The sequence below is a fragment of the Hydra vulgaris genome, chromosome 07 (genome assembly GCF_038396675.1).
Source record: "Hydra vulgaris chromosome 07, alternate assembly HydraT2T_AEP".
In the NCBI taxonomy this organism is placed as follows: Eukaryota; Metazoa; Cnidaria; class Hydrozoa; order Anthoathecata; family Hydridae; genus Hydra; species Hydra vulgaris.
In genome coordinates, this window is record NC_088926.1 from 23,638,516 (window position 1) to 23,644,822 (window position 6,307).

The 6,307-nt window shown below is 24.5% G+C and overlaps 1 long non-coding RNA gene across 1 annotated transcript; it reads left to right on the top strand.

Moving 5' to 3' along the window:
• The first annotated feature begins 397 nt into the window (after window positions 1–397).
• On the top strand, window positions 398–2,876 carry LOC136082136 (uncharacterized). The gene is made up of 3 exons (XR_010639420.1): window positions 398–916; window positions 1,119–1,355; window positions 2,213–2,876. It is a non-coding gene; the product is annotated as an uncharacterized LOC136082136 (long non-coding RNA).
• The last annotated feature ends 3,431 nt before the right edge of the window (window positions 2,877–6,307 follow it).

The window sequence follows — 6,307 nt, forward strand, 5'->3', positions numbered from 1 at the left end:
ACGACAGTTACGCTTTTGAAAAATATGAGTGATAAAAACATCGCAAAGGTTTTAATAAGTTTTATTTTACCATTTGAGTTTTACGTTTTTTAATTTAAATATTGAAGGAAAAATTTTAATTCAAAAGAAGTTGAAAGTGAGAATTTAAGTTTAATTAGGTTTCTCTTTTTAAGATATAATTTTTAATACATAATACTATAATAATATATATTAATATGCATAATAATATACAAACTTTCCTTATATAAAGTTATTATTTTATAATAATAACTTTGTTTATTTGTATTATTTTTTTTATCGTATTTTATCGTAATAATTTTATATTTTTACAAATATATTAGAAAATATATATATATATATATTTAAGTTTTGATTTATTTTGATTTTTTGTTATTTTAGAAAATAAATGAAACTTTAAAATAATATAATTTTGGTCACTTATGGGTTTTAGTGAAGAAATTTGGAAGTCTCGCATTAATTTTCAATCTCTAAGTTCTTAATGTGAAACCGAGCAATTTAATTGAATCGTTTAGTTCAGAAACCCGTCGAATAACATTTTTTTCAAAAATGATATTGTTATAAATATGAAAGATGATCAACTTGAGGTGGCTCAACTTCATTAAAATATTTGAAAAAAAAAATTTTGATTTATTTATTTATGTTTTTTTTTTTGCGTTATTACTTTATTCAATCATTGCAGATTCCAAAAAAATATATAGTTTGTGGTAAATGATCTGTTCCTTGCTAGAGAAATTTGCGTTTTTAAGGGCTATGGTGATCTTTTTTATTCTTAGTAACATCTCAACCGTGTCAGCCTACCTATATTACGACCCAAAAGTCATAATTTGATCTGCCAGATGCAATCTCTTGTTTTTATACCTTGTTTAAATGCATTTTGCTATCTACAATCCAAGGGGTTAGTATTATGGAGACATTTAATGAAGAAGAAGTGATAATGTTTATTTTGTGTTATTATTGTGTTTTATATTGTTAAATTTATATTGTAATTATTGTGTTATATTTAAATTGTTATTATTGTGTTATATTTAAATTGTTATAATTATTATACTACTTGCAGGCACTTAAAATCTAATGTTTGAAGTTTCAAATTTGTTTAGGGCTTTGCAAAGATCTACAAAGATAGAAATCAACGAAAAGAAAAATAATGACCTTGAAGAAGTTGGCTAAGTATATTACAGGCTATATATACTTTTATGAGGAAATCCTTCAGTGGCCTCCGAACCAAATTGCTTGCAACATCGATGTAGCGTATGAAAATGAATAGAAAAAAAACTAAAACAGTAGACTTAAACATAAACGCAAACAGCAGGCTTAAACATAACCATAAATAACAGGTATGGCCTATATTCATAAACAAAATGTTTTATGTTGTAATATGTATTATGCAATACCGTTTGTATTCGACAATTTCTTTATTTTGTCTCACTCGTTTAACTGATAATTCGACTTTTTTTAATTCTTTAAATTTTTTAATTTAACTGATAATTCGATTTTTTTTTCAGTCAAACGGTTTTATTTTATTGCGGAAACCCGTCAAATATTTTAAAATTGTTTTGCATTAAAAAAAGTATTTTAAAATTAACTCCATTAATATTTATTTTTGTACACCTCTAATTTTTTTCCTAGCTAACCTCAGTAATTTTAAAATTTAGAAGGTTTTTTGTTTTCCGAAAATAGAAAAAAACTCGCTTGACAGGTTTGACTTCTATCGTGGAAACAATATATGTTTTTCTCATTTGATTGAATTTTTTACACTTTTTTAATTTTTATAATTATATGCTTTAATTTTATTAATTGTTAAAACTAAGGATGTAAAAAAGAGTAAAATAGCTCTTTAAATTGTATGGTATTTAGATTCATAATTTATTTACTCTTTGAAATATCATTTTTTTTAATTTATGCGTACGTAGGTGTTTTATGTATTTATGTGTGTATGTGTCTTTGCGAGTGTATGACACATTTTATCTATCTGTTTTATTATCTGTTATAGTTTTTTTTTTTTTTTTTTTTTTTTTTTTCTAAATCATTTTCAATTAAATACCATGGAAAAAAAAAATTAAAAATTAAAAAAAAACAAGAAATGGAGGAAGATAAAATTAAAATACTTCTTTAAATGCAATTTGTTTTTATCAGATATATAAATACATAATGTTAATATTATAAAAGTTTATCTGATCTATTAAACGTGCAGTTGGCGGAATTTGGTGGTAAATAGTTCGTACATATATACTACTTCTACTACTACTACTACTACTACTACTACTACTACTACTACTACTACTACTACTACTACTACTACTACTACTGCTGCTGCTGCTGCTATTACTACTACTACTGCTGCTGCTGCTGCTACTGTTGCTACTCCCCGCTGCTGTTACTATGGAAAAAAGTGCTAATGGTAGATGCGGATATTCAAATTTGGAATCATTATTATTATTTTTTCTAAATTTCTGCTCAATTATTTACACAAGTGTTGCAATTTGAAACATGATTGGTTGTTTCTATATAAATTATTACTCCAAATAGCATATATTTACATCGACTACTGTACCATTGTCTCAGACTTTTCATCCAAGGCTTGCAAACTATACGGGGTGTTTATGCCTTCTACTGATCTCCTAAATTACAGCTAAAGTAGATGTGATTACATCTTTTTTTTTAATTGGTTGACTCTTGAATTTTCGTATAGTATCTTTCAAAGACGACACTGAAAAACGTTTGAATATTTGAGAAACGAGATATCTTGACAACACGCGCATTCTCTAAGCATTTTTAGAAAGTTCAGCTTACCAAAAAAAAAATCTTATAAATGTAGTTAATTTATCATTATGAATGTATTATATTAAAGTTTAGTTTATAAATTGAGAAAAATAAAAATTATAATAATTTATGCAATTTAAATATATTCAGCTTATAAATACTGATATATATACTTATGTTGAATTTTGAAAAATTAAAAGTACAAACTAGAGTTCTTTTTTAGCCGGGAACTGATCCCCGCTAAAAAAGTACTTAGACTAAAGATTAATGGCCAAGTTTTGAAAATTAAAAACTTCAAGTCTTTAGGCGTCATAGCAAACTTATCTGGCTGGTCTAGTATAATAATGAATACGCAAGGTAAAATTTTTAAAAAAAAACTCATACTTTGTTTTATTTATTTAAAAAAATCTTAACTGATAAATGCTCAGCATAAATAAGTTAGTAATAAAAAATTTTTTTTCCAGAATTTCAGAGCAAAACATTCTTTAAGAATAATTCTGATAAATTTTAGAATTTTACTGAAAAATCTTTAGCAGCTTGTATTTTTAGGACGAAAGCATTTTTGCGTAAGCTGAAGCAATTGAGTTTTTGTAAGTAGGCAAACCGCCTAAGACAACTTTATACCAATGCAACGCTAGCATAGGACCAAATATGAAGTTGACCAATCAATAATAAAATTGTTCTGCTTGAGGTGCTTTCTATGTCTAAAATCGTTGTTTTTTTCTTGTTATTCTAATTGATGATCTGTAGTTTTTGCAGTATTTGATTTACAAAATAGTACTGTACTAAAAATCTAAACTGAGTTACGTAACTTTATCTTTTACAAGTTCAAATTAAAATATTTCGTAAAAGTTTTTTAAAGTTTAATAATAAAAATACCTCGCATTAGTGATTGTTTCACAACCTCTAAAAATGCTAACTTTTACCTAAGTATTGCACTCTTGCAAACCAAATCAAATCAACATTGAAACCCACAACATGAAAATAAAAAAACACAAGGTTTTATCAGCTAAACACTTGGACTTAAAATTTATAAAAGAAAAAAAACATTTAAAATATAATTAATTAAAACAAGTCAATTCCAACCCTCAAATTTTAGGCACACTTTAAAGAAATTATAAATATAAAAAAAAAAAAAAGTTTACCAAAAAATACCAAACTTTCAATAAACAGTTTTTGCTTATCTAGTTCTATTGAATGTTTAAGACGTTACAAACTGATAATACTTATATGTTTTGTCTAATACGCTTAGTAAACTTTCAAATAGTTCTTTACTGTTTTAACAATGATTTTAGCGTTTATCAAAAAGCGTTGCAATCTATTTGTGCTTGAACAGATTGTAATGGGGATCCAAATTTATAAAAGTTGAAAATATATTGTCGCTCTTTTATAAGAGTACTGGAAAAATTGGATGGGTTTCTTAAGTCTTTCTTTTGAACTTAAGCTTTATGACAATAAAAAAGAAAAAAACAATCTTTAAAGTGATAGAATAATAATACAAACAATGTATATATATACATGTATATATATATATATAATATATATATATATATATATATATATATATATATATATATATATATATATATATATATATATATATATATATATATATATATATATATATATATATATATGTATATATTTTAAAACAAAACTTGAAAGAAACAAGATCATATCAAGATATCAGTTAACAGATAATATCATTAAAAAATTCAAGAAGATGTGATATATAAATTTGATTATTATTCCTTTTATTTAAGGAAAACCAGATTCGCTAAAGTCAAACATATATATATATATATATATATATATATATATATATATATATATATATATATATATATATATATATATATATATATATATATATATATATATATATATATATATATATATATATATATATATATATATATATATATATATATATATATATATATATATATATATGAAAAATAAGAAAATAAGTAACTCTAGCGACTTTTATATTTTCACCTTATTGTTTCGTTTTGTCCTTTGCGTCTTAAAAAATTCGATCTTTAGTATTGGATCTAATATATTTATAATACTTGACATCTTAATACGACATCTTGGTATTTAAATAGCGCAGCTACCAATTTTTTATTTTTATTTTTAATTTTGTTTTTTTTATATTTTAAATTTATTTTTCGTTTCTTTATATTACAATTTTTTGATTTCAATGATTCGTTAACAGTGAAAATACATATAAAAACAAAAAGTCACGAAAGTGATTTTACATAAATGACAAATAAACTTCTGTAACACTAAAAAAAACGCGGTAATTTGCAGAAAACCAAATGGTTTTATTATCAAGGTTTGTTTTAAATATAAATATAATAACATATTCACAAAAATTTTTACTTAAAACATTAAATCATAACGGTATTAAAATGTAAGATAACAGATATACAAATATATTTATTGTATTTTTTTTTTTATTCACTAATTTACATATTTATTGCTAAGGGGTCGTCCATAAAGTACGTACGCTCATAGGGGGAGGGGGGGTCTTCAAAAAGCGAACGAAAGCGTATGGGGGGGGGGGGGTTGAATATAAAAGTACGTACGCACTAATTAAAAAAAGTAATTTTTCTTAGTTAATGCTTGTATTTCTAACTTTAAAGTTCTTTTTACCAAAGGAACTTAAAAATTAGTAAAATTTGTTTAAATTTAACAATAAAAACGTAATAAGTTTTAATGGGCTTGGTAAAAATGTTGTGGGTTTTTAGTTTCAATAAACAGGCAGGAACGTTTAAATGGCACCTCATCGTTACGTTTGAAGCGTTTTATAAATGTAACATCTCACATACTTGGTTACGTTTATTTGTTATTTAGGAATAGGGAAAGTTTAATGATAATGCACAATTATTGTATTTTCTTGCGAAATTCAAAAAGATTTGCTTGCGATGGTCAAAACAATTGTTTTGACAATATCCAGCCTGGATAGTTTTTTATCAGTTTTTTGCATACCCTCCACCTATGTTGTTGTATCGTTATTAAAGTAGGAGATTAATTACCGCGAGGAAAACAAGTTTGTGCTTAATCTTATATAAATACGAAAATTTTGTGGGTGTGAAAACATAGTTATTATTTCTTAAATATAAAAAATGTCACGTTACAAAATTGCATCATCTTATCTAGGGTAATTTTTTTGATAAATATAATAAACAAAGAAGCTTGAGATATCTGGAGATTATAAATTTTTGAAAAGTATTTCAGCTAAAAAAATGCAAGCAATCAATTTAGTGTTTGAAAATATGAACATCAAGGTAACAGTGAGTGTATTACTTTGCAATCATTTAAAAGATCGTTTACACAAAATTAAACAAAAAAGACTTGTTGAAAAATTTGTGCAGTTGATCTTTTAAATCAACAACTTTTAAATCAACAAACTGGCAAGAGTGTTTGTTTGGTACCTTTAAAGTATAGGTTGTGGTTAAGGGCAGAATGATAAAAATTTTTTAAGTAATCACAAACTAAAAAAAAAACTGTTATCTTTATA